At 40.8% G+C, this 12,893-nt stretch overlaps 1 pseudogene; it reads right to left on the bottom strand.

Annotated features, from left to right (window-relative positions):
* Nucleotides 1-4,400: 4,400 nt before the first annotated feature.
* On the bottom strand, nucleotides 4,401-4,518 carry LOC124723850 (annotated as a pseudogene).
* Nucleotides 4,519-12,893: the final 8,375 nt, after the last annotated feature.

The following is a 12,893-nucleotide window of genomic DNA, read 5'->3' on the forward strand; positions in this document are numbered from 1 at the left end:
CACTGTAAAGTTCCCCACTAGAATAGCCACATGCTCACAAACAGCCATTGATAATATCTTTATAGAAAAGTCCAATGAACAAAATTATATTACAAAACCAATAGTCAATGGCCTCTCAGACCATGACATGCAGTTCCTTCTATTAAATGTTAATACTAAACAGGATATAAAATCTGTTAAATCTGAGCTCAAGAGGGTAATCAGTAAGCCAAAAATTGATTATTTTAGGACACTCCTCAGAGACATTCACTGGACTGATGTTTACAGTGCTCATGGCATGAATGAAAAATATAACATTTTTGCTAATAAAGTGCTTACCTTATTCGAACACTGCTTTCCCCCAAAAGTTACCAAGGTTAGAGCAAAGTCTACAAAGAAGCCATGGATTACTCGAGGAATAGGGATATCTTGTAAAACAAAAAGAAAACTGTATCTGTCAATCCGAAACATTTCCAGTGTTGATGCTATAGCACATTATAAGAAATACTGCGAAATATTAAAGACTGTAATACGGATGTCAAAGCAAATATATTACAAGGAAAAGATAGTCATATCAGATAACAAAATAAAGACAATATGGGATATAGTGAAGGAGGAGACCGTTAGAACCAGACATGAAGAGGAACAAATAGCATTAAGAGTAAATGATACATTGGTGACAGATGTGTATAGTGTTGCAGAATTTTTTAACAAACATTTTATAACTGTTACTGAAAAGATGGGGTTGTCATGTTCGGTAGATGCTGCTATGGATTACTTTAGACCAGACAGTTCAAGTAACTTCCATAATATGAATTTGACCCTCACTACCCCAACAGAAATAATGTCCATCATAAAATCTTTAGAATCAAAAACATCTAGTGGGTATGATGAAATATCAACAAAGTTAATTAAAGAATGTGATTCTGAGCTAAGTAACATATTAAGCTATCTGTGTTACCAGTCGTTTATCAGTGGAATATTTCCTGAATGGCTGAAATATTCTGAAGTTAAGCCACTGTTTAAGAAGGGAGATAAAGAAATAGCATCAAATTTCCGTCCAATTTCACTGTTGCCAGCATTCTCAAAAATTTTCGAAAAAGTAATGTACAGTGGTCTTTATAACCATCTTATCTCAAATAACATACTCTCAAAGTCACAGTTTGGATTTCTAAAAGGTTCTGATATTGAAAAGGCTATCTACACTTACAGTGAAAATGTGCTTAATTCATTAGACAAAAAATTGCAGGCAACTGGTATATTTTGAGATCTGTCAAAGGCATTTGACTGAGTAATTCACAATATCCTTTTAAGTAAACTAGAATATTATAGTGTAACAGGAAATGCTGCAAAATGGTTCAAATCTTATATCTCTGTCAGGAAACAAAGGGTTTTATTAGGAAAGAGACATGTATCAAGCTATCAGGCATCATCCAACTGGGAACTAATTACATGTGGGGTCCCACAAAGTTCCATTTTGGGGCCCTTACTTTTTCTTGTGTATATCAATGACCTTTCATCAGTAACATTACCAGATGCCAAGTTTGTTTTGTTTGCTGATGATACAAACATTGCAATAAATAGCAAATCAAGTGTAGTCTTAGAAAGATCAGCCAATAAAATATTTGTGGACATTAATCACTGGTTCCTAGCCAATTCTTTGTCACTAAACTTTGAAAAAGCACACTACATGCAGTTCAGAACTAGTAAGGGGTGTCCCAAGAGTATATGTCTAACATACGATGACAAGAAGATAGAAGAAGTGGACAGTGTTAAATTCTTCGGATTACAGCTTGATAACAAATTCAACTGGGAGGAGCACACCACAGAACTGCTGAAGCGTCTTAACAAATCTCTGTTTGCAATGCGAATTTTGTCAGACATAAGGGATATAAAAATGAAAAAGCAGGCATACTATGCTTACTTTCATTCCATAATGTCATATGGGATTATTTTTTGGGGTAATTCATCAAGCCAAGCTAAAGTTTTCCAGGCACAAAAACGTGCAGTAAGAGTTATATGTGGTGTGAACTTAAGAACATCCTGCAGAAGCCTGTTTAGGGAACTAGGGATACTAACTACTGCTTCCCAATATATTTATTCCTTAATGAAATTTATCATTAAAAATATATCACTTTTTCAAACCAACAGCTCAATTCATGGAATCAATACTAGAAATAAGAATAATCTTTACAAGGATTTAAAGTCACTTAGTCTTGTACAAAAAGGTGTGCATTATTCAGGAACACACATTTTCAATAACTTGCCAGCAGCCATAAAAAGCTTAACAACCAATGAAATTCAGTTTAAGAGAAGCCTAAAGGATTTATTGGTGGCCAACTCCTTCTACTCCATTGATGAATTTCTTAGTAAAACCAACTGATTTGTATATAAGTACAATATAACTTCTGCACAATTTCAGTGCAGTAATGTGTTCGTTGAAAATTTGTGTGTGTGTGTGTGTGTGTGTGTGTGTGTGTGTGTGTGTGTGTGTGTGTGTGTGTGTGTGTGTGTAATCTAACTTCTGCACCATTTCAGTGCAGTAATGTGTTCATTGTAAATAAGTATTACAGTAGTTGTATTACATGTTTATTACCTTATAAACAAATAAAAAACTTTTTTATTTTAAATTCAGTGCATTAGTATTTGTAAAATGACTCTTAGTGTTCATTAAAAATGATGATCATTCCACTTGGGACCTGTGGAATGGTACATTAGCTTATTTGTTTTAGTTGTAAATATTTGTCATGTATTATTGTTTTTCTGACATGATCCACATCCTGGAGGACCTCCTCACTATGGATCAATTGGAATGAAAGTAAATCTAATCTAATCTATCCGGACACATTTGGCACCAGTAGAAAAAGATAATATGTTGCATGAACATGGATCTGAAAACGCTTTGTTTCCATGTCAGAACTCATTTTGTATAACTTTTGATAGTACATTAATTACACGAAACATACGGAACAAAACATATTGGTATATCGTATGATCCTTTTCCTTGGATAACATGTAACTAGATACCTTTGAAAGGTGGATATGTCAAGCATTCTAGGTACTAAACCGCTCATTTGTCAAGGCAATATAAAAAGCAATGTACCTCTTTCTGTACATAACTTACTTGTATCAAAAAAAAGTTGAGAAGATATTCCTATAGCATAGAACTAAGCTGCTCACCTCATCAGTGAAAAAAGAAATGAGAAAAATTAAAAATTAAAAATTTGTGAAGAACTTCCTAAGTGCCCTACCAGGGAACTGACTGGTTATTATTGCCAATAAGACAGTTTTTGTTTCAATTGCCATTGTCATCAGGTCTCCACGTTTTATTTGTAATACCAGAACTAAACAAATGCCAACGGCCTTGCTGACCACATGCCCCTCCATATTCGCATCCAGTGACGCCTGTTCCCTGAGGATGACACGGCGGCCGGTCGGAACCATTGGGCCATCCAAGGCCTGTTCGGACTGAATTTAGTTTTTATAACTATAGAAATACGGCAGTAATATTTAACTAGCAGAACTGTAGACAACAAAAATGTATAAATTTTTTACCCGAGAACAACAAAATTAAATTCAAGAAAAAGTCTCTCAGTACTGACTTCTGTTTCTTAAACAACTCCTTCCTGGGAGTCAGATGCCACAAAGCTTACTGTAGAACTTCCTCTACTATTGAGGAAGAAATGACAACATCCTCAGCAGATACTCCTTTTTTGCAGCTGATAAACATGGTTGGTCTTTCTGATGAAGTACTACATGGTATACATCAGCCATGGTCTTCCCAATTCTAAATAAATTTATACTTTTCCAATTTTTTCAGAGCAAGAATTTTTAATAGTTATTTGAGGTGGATGAGTATGAGACACTTTGGTCATACTGTAATTAGCGATCTTACACCCCTGCATGAAAACAGTGTTACAGCAGCATCTTTAAAGCCCGAGAAGCCAGTCTTAGGTATTGTAATTACATAGAAAGTGTTCATAGCTTTAGCTGACTGAACAATTGTGCAACACAGGCCTTTCTTAGTTTTTCTATAACTGCAAAATCTCTGTCACAGCTCAAAAAGCTGAGCCCACTCACAAAAGACTTTTCTCTTACCTCTGTAAACCATCCCATGTTGCAGGCCTTGACGCATGACTCTTGGACATACAGGGGAAAGCACTGCTTGGCGCAAAGACCATGCGCCATTTAGTAATAAAACTAAAAAACTAAACACCTCCCGATTATGCTATGAAGGGCCAACGGTACCGACCGGCCGCCGTGCCACCCTCAGCCCACAGGCATCACTGGATGAGGATATGCAGGGGCATAACGTTAGTATACTGCTCTTCCTGCCGTATGTCAGCTTACGAGACCGGAGCCGCTACTTCTCAATCAAGTGCCTCCTCAGTTTGCCTCACAAGGGCTGAGTGCACCCATCTTGCCAACAGCGCTCAGCAGACCGGATGGTCACCCCTCCAAGTGCAAGCCCAGCCCGTCAGTGTTTAACTTCGGTGATCTGACGGGAACCGGTGTTACGACTGCGGTAAGGCCGTTGGCTCATTTAGTAATGAATGTCTTAAATATTTCCTCCGTGATCTGACGCTTGGAACAAGTCTAGGGACATGCAAGAGAGTACCGAGAACACAATAGCACTGAAAACGCGTTTTCGAAAAAAATGGCAGTTAGAGGATTTCGCATTCCCACTCATCATTAGCCCATGGTACTAACTCTTCCGTATCTCCGAGCACACCCCAAAAAAGAGGGATGAGCAACGCTAGTAACCAACTACCACTCCTTGTTCTGTACAACGAAATGTGTGTGAGTCCACCAGCAGTCACTGTCAGCTCTAAATTGATTATCACTGTTACTGTTTAATATTCCTAAACATAAGTGTCAGTAGCTCCATACCGAGTTATCCAATACAAACATTCAATCTGATACTATTACAGTGATATGTCAATTTGAACGCTGTCCTTTCATTCCCTACGGAGATTTTGTGTTACAATTACGTGGTAGTGAGTGTACTGAGCTTTTTACGAAGCCCGGCCCCGATTGCTCCACAGGTCTGATATCTTGTTGAGACATGCGGTTGACACATCAGAGCGGTTTCTAGGCATACCAGTTAAATCTTACTTCTTCTCCACCAGCAAGGGAAATCTCTGCTCGACATCCACGAAACACGCTAGACCGTCACGTATACTCCCAACACCGCATATCACGTTGTCAAACACTCTTACTCGTTCATTGACACTAGCCTCTGTAGCCGAGGTCACACCGGCACGGTAGCTCAGTCTGTTCGGCCAGAGGGTTAGCTGCCCTCTGTAATAATATATTTATTAAAAAAACTGAGTGAATGAATCAACGATGAACTTGAACGGGTGTCATGGGAAGCCCGCCCCGAACATATGGAACGAACGATAACGAACAAAATTAGATCAGTAAAAGAAAAAAAAAATAAAGATCGCTAACATACGCCTGTGCAGTGGCGCTCAACTCCGAGGGAAGTGGGTTCGAATCCTGGTGGTGGATGAAATTTTCACTGCCAGTGGTGCTGTAAAGTTCCTGGTTACGAGTCTTTGTGTCAATGTCCTGGATTAAATCTCAAATCTCTCCGCAGTGTCTCATGAAGTCAGGACATGTGACACTGTTGATCTCGTAGCAGTCTGTCCGTCGGATGGGGACGTTCAGCTCGGCGACCGTCTTCGTGTTTTTCAAGAGAAGTAGGCTATGTCCCATCACCGGATTTCACACTCTCTCAACGTCATCATACGGCACAAACCTAACACGTATCCATTATGCTCACCTACAATCCACAAAAACACCTACGGTACAATTCTCACTTATCCGCAAGGAAAGGCACCAATGTGCGCATAGCAAGAACACCCTTTCTGCTTTGCTGAACCCACCCCGTGAGATATCATAGCCAACAACGCTATATGACGTTTAATGTTTGCCTACACTAACGAAAAATTTTCTCACACCTACTTATTCGCTTCCGTGAATTTCCAGGCGCCCTGCTACGTTGCGAAAGGGCACCGCCTCCCTCGGCCTTTGCTGTTGGAAACAGGCATTGACGCTTTGAACTTGTTGAACTGCTGGGTATGCATTGTATACATTAAAAGTGTATCAAAATGGAGGAAGAATTTCACAGCTTGAACGTGTTTCATCTCTAAAAAGAACAAAAGAGAGTGGGGCTCAACTTCTCGCCGACATAGAGGTTATTAGGGACGGAACACAAGCTCGGATTCGACAACGATGTAGGTGGAAATTATTATGATTTTTTTTCAACAGAAAAACTATGGCATTTGTCTTCAGCGATTTAGGAAAACTAAGGGGAAACCTAAATTTGGATGAACGACCAGGGATTTGAACCGCTTTCTCTCCAGTGCGAGTCTGCAGCACCTCGATAAGAGTTTCATCAACAGATCGCGTGTGTTACTGCATTAAAAGCGGTAACTTGGTTTGGTTAGTGAATCGCGAGAAAATGATCACGAAAATCTGCAGAACGGCAAAGTGAGCCCCGCTACTTGGAATATTGCATATAGCTTAGGTATTCATTTTAAAATTCACAAATCATCGATTTAAAAACACAAGCAGATCCTTTGCTAGGTTAGTACTTGTACCACACCAGATGCTTCTAGATCGTGCCTCGAGTCGCTCTCAAGCTGCCTGGTTGCAAGAGGGCAATTTCTGAAAAACGATTAAACATAAGGCCACTAAGAAATTACTTATTGAACATTTCATTCTTGCTGCTGCAGGTGCAGTACATACGCCACATCGCACTGCATCTACAGAAGCAATTTGAGCAGCAGTTGGCCATACGCTGAACACGATGATCCTCCCTCTCGGTAGTGTTACGTGGGCGTCGGCAGCACGATCGTCTTGCGACCGTAGTTCTCGTGGCCACCGCTGCCAGCAGTCATGTTAATTGGCTACATTCCTGTTGTCTCTCTGTAGTGTCGCAGAAGGAACATCCATCTTCTTCTCGTAGCACTATTACACGACCTCGTTCAAATGATGGCGCGAAAGTTGAATAGACATAATCTTTCAAATGTAGATACATTCCTACCAGCTTTCATTTACGTCGAGCAACTCCTTCTTGGTGTTGCTATTTTTTTTTCATCAGTGTATATTCGTGCGGAACTTTGAGTCTTCTTTTCCCCTGAAACAAACAAAGATAAAATTAAACAGAAATAGCCACAGGAGGTGCACTACTTGCTCGAGAAAGGGAGAACTGTGCTTAGTTCGAAAGACAAAGTGTAGTCAAGAACTGAAACTCCAGCCGGCAACCAGTAGGCAGCTAGCGTACGCCCTTTGCGAGTGTACCCTTTAAGCTGACACAAGCCTTTACCTCCATTAAGCGAGTCGTAGAGACCGACCGCTGGAAATGTCGGTCTGGTTGTTCGCCCAGCACAGACGATGTGTCCCTGTGTCTCCTAGCAGCGGGCAATCCGACCTATTGTTTCTGAGTAGGACACTAAATTATTTATCATCAATCGCTTCCTATGAGTTACGCAAATACCCTAGACGGCCGCTTCGTGGTTCTCTTTATTGTCCTCAAGTGACAGGAAAAGGTGCTATTCCGATAAGTAAGAAAGCTCTCTGGACAGAACTATAGATCTTTCTCAGTGACGTCAGTATGTTGCAGAATCGTGTAACATATTTTGTACTCGGAAATTTTCTGGAAACCGTACACCTCTCCTGTAATAATTACCAAGGTTCCCACAAGTGAGAAGGCTCCGACCGATTAAGAAATGCAGAAGGCAGTAGGTAGTGCATCTCTGGTTGACAGATGCGTGAGTTTGGAAATAAAAAAAGTCCGTAGGGGCCAGGTCTGGAGAGTACGGAGGATGAGGCAGCACAGTGATTTCGATTTTTGTGCAATAATTACGCACCAACAGGGATGAATGTACGGGTGCGTTATCCTGATGCAGGAACCATGAATTGTCTCTCCACATATCAGGCTGTTTCGTTCTCACATATTCTCTTAGGCGTCGTAACACGTCCCGATAGTACCATCGATTAACAGTTTGTTCTTGTGGCACGAATTCGTGATGAACTATTCCTTCAAAGTCATGGCTTTGATATTTGACCTGACCTGATGAATATCTTTTTTTTTTTTTTTTTTTATGAGAACCTTTCCTGAACCACTGTGAAAACTGAATCTTGGTCTCAACATAATAGGCGTAGACCCACGTCTCATCACCAGTTATGATTTTTTTAAGGAACATCTAATTCTCATTTGAGGGATCCAAAAGCTCTTCACAGATTACGAGGCGAAGATCTTTTTGGTCTTAACTCATGAGCCGAGGGACAAACTTGGTGGAAACACGATGCATTTCAAGATGCTGTGTTAGGCTTTCATTACATGATCCAACTGAAATGTTAGATTCTTCTGCAAACTCTCGGACAGTCAGTCTTCGAGTGGCATGCCCAATTTCTTTGACGTTCCTGACACCAGCGTCGCCGGTAGCAGTCGAAGGGCGTCCTGAACGGCCGCCATCGTTAACTTCCATCCGGCCATTTTTAAACCGTGTGCACCATTCCTAATACCGAGTACGGCTTAAGCACTCATCACCGTAGGTTTCCTGCATCATTTGGTGTGTTTGTGTAAAGGGTTTCGTGAGTTTCATGCAAAATTTTAATGCAGATGCGTTGCTCCTCTAAGTCTGCCATCTCGCAATTCACAAACTGTGCGACACAACGTTCTACCGAATACAGAAGTGAACAATAACTAACAAACAAACAAACAAGCAACAATGAAATTTCCGGCAGTCACACTAAACACAGATTGTGCAGGGATGCCAACCGCCTTTCCCTCCAACACACCATTGACGCGAAATTACGAATGCTAAAGAATGTTATTAACATGCCTCTGAGTGTTCTCAGTGAATAGGCACTGTGAGAAGCGAGAAGCAAAGACAGTATCTGTTGTACCTAAATTTCATAGGACTTATCCGTAAGAGCCTACTTATCAGTGTAACGCTGCACTCACCCTGTCCTGCATGCATTCACTGTTTCGGGAATCTGACCCACAACTGTAGTAACTGGTCCTTAATATCCGGGATATTGACACAGAGAGAAAATTGGCATCCGAGTTGGTGCCATACATGTTCACTACATGGAAGATCTGAGAATCTTGTTGGCTATTGGAGGCAGATAGCTCACAGAGACGCCTGCCAGCTGTGGACGAGCGTTTTCCTGTTGAAAAATTGCACCACGATACCGTCGCTTGATGCAACACACGGGCATGCAGTATGTCCTTGGCCTAGCGGTGTCCCGTCAAAGATCCCTCAGTCACTATCACCCATGACTTGAAGCCATAGACGATGGCTCCCCATGCCGTGACACCATGACTAACACCATTGTGCCTCTCCATTGAGAGAATGGGACCTTGTAAGGTACCCCTTATTTGCAGATAATTACCAATTAGTGAAAAATGCCCCGACGTGCTGAACTTGGAATGTATTTCAGATGATGTGACAGCTCAAACTCTAATGACTCGAGTCTATTGTGTGCTGCAATGTCCAGCATCCACTGTTCAGTGCCTTAACCGTAAAGAAAGTGGTCATCTATGACGTCCCATGTCCCAGATTAGGAGAACTATAAGTTAATATATATTTTTCCACGATATTAAGCAATTATATTTGCCATACATAAAAGAAACTCTACCGAATGTCAAGGAATAATCTGATTATAGAGAAAAACTATTATCTGTAACATAAGTATTATTATCTTTTTTTTTGTATCGGCGTGAAACAAAAAGCACCAGACTCTCTCTTGCTTGGTCTTGTTCGGATAGGACGCCATTGTACGCAATCTGCGTAATAAGGTGGGTACTTGTTTTATTATTTGAGCAGTGAGCTCCAATACATCTCTAACGTATTGCTGCTCTTAATTTTAACTGTAATCTGCACCACATATCCCGGTTGCTTGTCCCATCATTTAAAAAAAAAATTCAGATGCTGTGCCGGCAGCAAGCTGAACATTGCTGGACGGTGACAACTGGCCGCCATTAAGCAGCAATTTCAAATTATCATAACTATTATCCTGTTCTTTCCACAGTCGACACTGGAGATCGGTATATCATTTCTTTCATTCATGATCTACAGGAAACTGACATTTTCAAAGTACTTAACGATGTATTCAAATGATTTATGTTACATGCAATAGGTCACAGATTTAGCCTGCACTAAGATGTAATTAAATCACACGTAGGTCCTTACATATTGAAAATGGTGAAATACATTTTTGTGTGTGTATATAGCCTATAATGATTAACTGTTTTTGGGCATGGATTTCAATAATTATACAGGATCCCACGCTACATTTTTGTATCAGTAAAATCTAAGAACGATCCGTGCATTCGCATATCTTGGCAGTGAACCAAAATCAAAATAAAAATAGAAATAAAATGTAAATTAAATTAAATAATAAAACTTCACATGCATATTCCATCCAACAACTCACAAATTAATAGTATATATATATATATATATATATATATATATATATATATATATATATATATATATATATTTATTTATTTATTTATTTATTTATATACTCAATCCATTGTTTTTAATGCACATTTTGTGATTTCTCGTTCTGTACAAGTATCCTCTCGCTTCAACAATTATTTTTCTGTTCTTGGTGCTTTATATTTTGTTCTTCAATGCCCAACAGTGATTCTGTTCTCCTTTCAACATTCTCAGTGGTTCCTTGGGACAACTTCGATGTGTCACTGTGTTCATCCCACCTAAAACTGACACAGTGGAATAATAACTCAAAACACTGAAACACCACTCCCAGGCTGAGTAAACAACAGCATCATTCTAATTTAACACACATTTCATTAATTTTCTTAAGAAATTAAGACTAGAGAATTTGCTATTGTTTGCGTTCTGTTAATTTATGTTTAAATTTCAGTTCTTCTGTGATGTCCAGAAAATTTAATACCATGCAGAGTACAAACTCTGGAAATCTAACTTTAATGCACAAAATGGTCATGGAGGATCACCAATTGAAAGTGGGTGAAATTGTTCACACTTGCCTGATGTCATCTGTAAGGGTAAATCACATTTTAACTGAAGAATTAGAAATGAAAAAAATATGTGCAAGATGCGTGCCGTGACTGTTGATGCTGGATCAAAAACGCGTGAGAATGGATCTGTCCAGATCAGAACAGTGTTTGGCCCATTTTAGGAGAAACGAGCAAGATATTTTGCACTGGTTTGTGACCACAGATGAAACTTGGGTGCACTACTATATCCCAGAGACAAAACAACATTCAAAGCAGTGGAAACATGCTGATTCTCCGCCACTAGAGAAAGCAAAGACAATTCCTCTGGTGGGAAAGGTCATGGAATCAGTTTGCTGGGATGCGAAGGGGATTCTGTTAGTAGATTATCTCCCCACTGAGCAAACAATTACTATGCTAACCTCCTGGACAAATTGCAACAAAAGATACGCTAAAAAGGCCAGGTTTAGCAAGGAAGAAAGTCATCTTCCATCAAGTCAATGCGCACACGCACACATGTGCAGTCACCATGACAAAGTTATACGAACTAAGGTATAAATTGTTGCCACACCCACTTTATTCAGCTGATTTGGCTCCGTCAGACTTCCATCTCTTCCCAAAACTGAAAATTTTTCTTGTGGACGAAGATTCACTTCAAACGAAGAATTGATAGCCAGAGTTGACAACTATTTTACAGGCCTGGAGGAAGCTCATTTTCGAGATGGGACCAAGGCACTGGAGGATCGTTGCATGAATCAACAAGCAGACTGCATTGAAAAGTAAAAAAAGTTTCAGTGTGTAAGTACTTCTTTTCTGTTTCGTTCAGAGAACTTTCCAAACCGCCCTCGTATTTTGCACACAGATGTTTAACTTAATTGCAAGCATGAGTGTCGTAGCAGCCCCTTACTTAGAGGACCCGCACAACCGACAGACGAGATGGGCTGCCAACCTCCTTGCAGGAGCCCAGAGAGAAACATTGCCAGCGGATATAAACAAACAGACTTTCCAAATAAACAGGGAACTACTTTGCTAGACAACATGTGACATTATTCCACCAATCAGAACTCATATGACTCGTGTAGCACTTCGCCGACCCGGCTTTATAAGCACTCCCAGACAGTCAGAACAGTTACACCTCCCGCCGCCTTGATCCCCCTCACCCCCTGGTTGCTCCTCTCCTCTCCCATCCCCGCCCCCTGCCACGCCTTCTCCGTTGTGTCCCCCCTACCCTCCATCTCCACACCCTACATCTCCTTTCCCAAGGTGGCTTCCATCAACTCCCCCTCCCGGATGATGCCCTCTCTCCCTCCATTTATCCCTCCTATCAACTCTGATCCTCACTCCCCATCATTTCCTCTGTCCTTTTCCCAGGCTCCCTCTCCCCCCCTTCCATCCTCTTTCTTCCCCACCTCCCCTCTCTTTGCCCCCTTCTCTCTCCCGAGTCCTTTTACATTTCCCTCCTCTGCCCCCTCTCACGTCTGCCCTTCTCCCCCTTTGTTAGTCCTCTCCCTCCTTGGTTGCCCCCCCCTTTTTCGTTTTTTTCCTTCCTCCCTCCTTGTTCTTCCCCCTCCTCCAGGTCCCCCCCCCCCCCCATCTGTCTTTGGCTCGGAAGTGTCATCTTTGTGCCGCCACTTTCGTGCAGTTTTCTACAGTGAGTGTTTTACGGTGAGTGTTCCGTGTTGTGTTTTTTGGGATGTGTTGCGAATGGCCATCATACTGTCGCTGGGTGTGCCTTTTATCTCTTGTGAACAGAAACCAGACTGTCGCCGTGTTTTTTTAATTGTGTGTGTACTATGTTACTTGTCTGATTCCTGTGTTTTTTATTAACGTTGCCAACCCCTTTTGCTTTCTGTTTTAACTTTCCGCATTTTTCCGTCATTTTACACTTGTTGTCACCGTTTTATCGCCTGTT

This window comes from Schistocerca piceifrons, chromosome 1 (genome assembly GCF_021461385.2).
Source record: "Schistocerca piceifrons isolate TAMUIC-IGC-003096 chromosome 1, iqSchPice1.1, whole genome shotgun sequence".
Classification (NCBI taxonomy): domain Eukaryota; kingdom Metazoa; phylum Arthropoda; class Insecta; order Orthoptera; family Acrididae; genus Schistocerca; species Schistocerca piceifrons.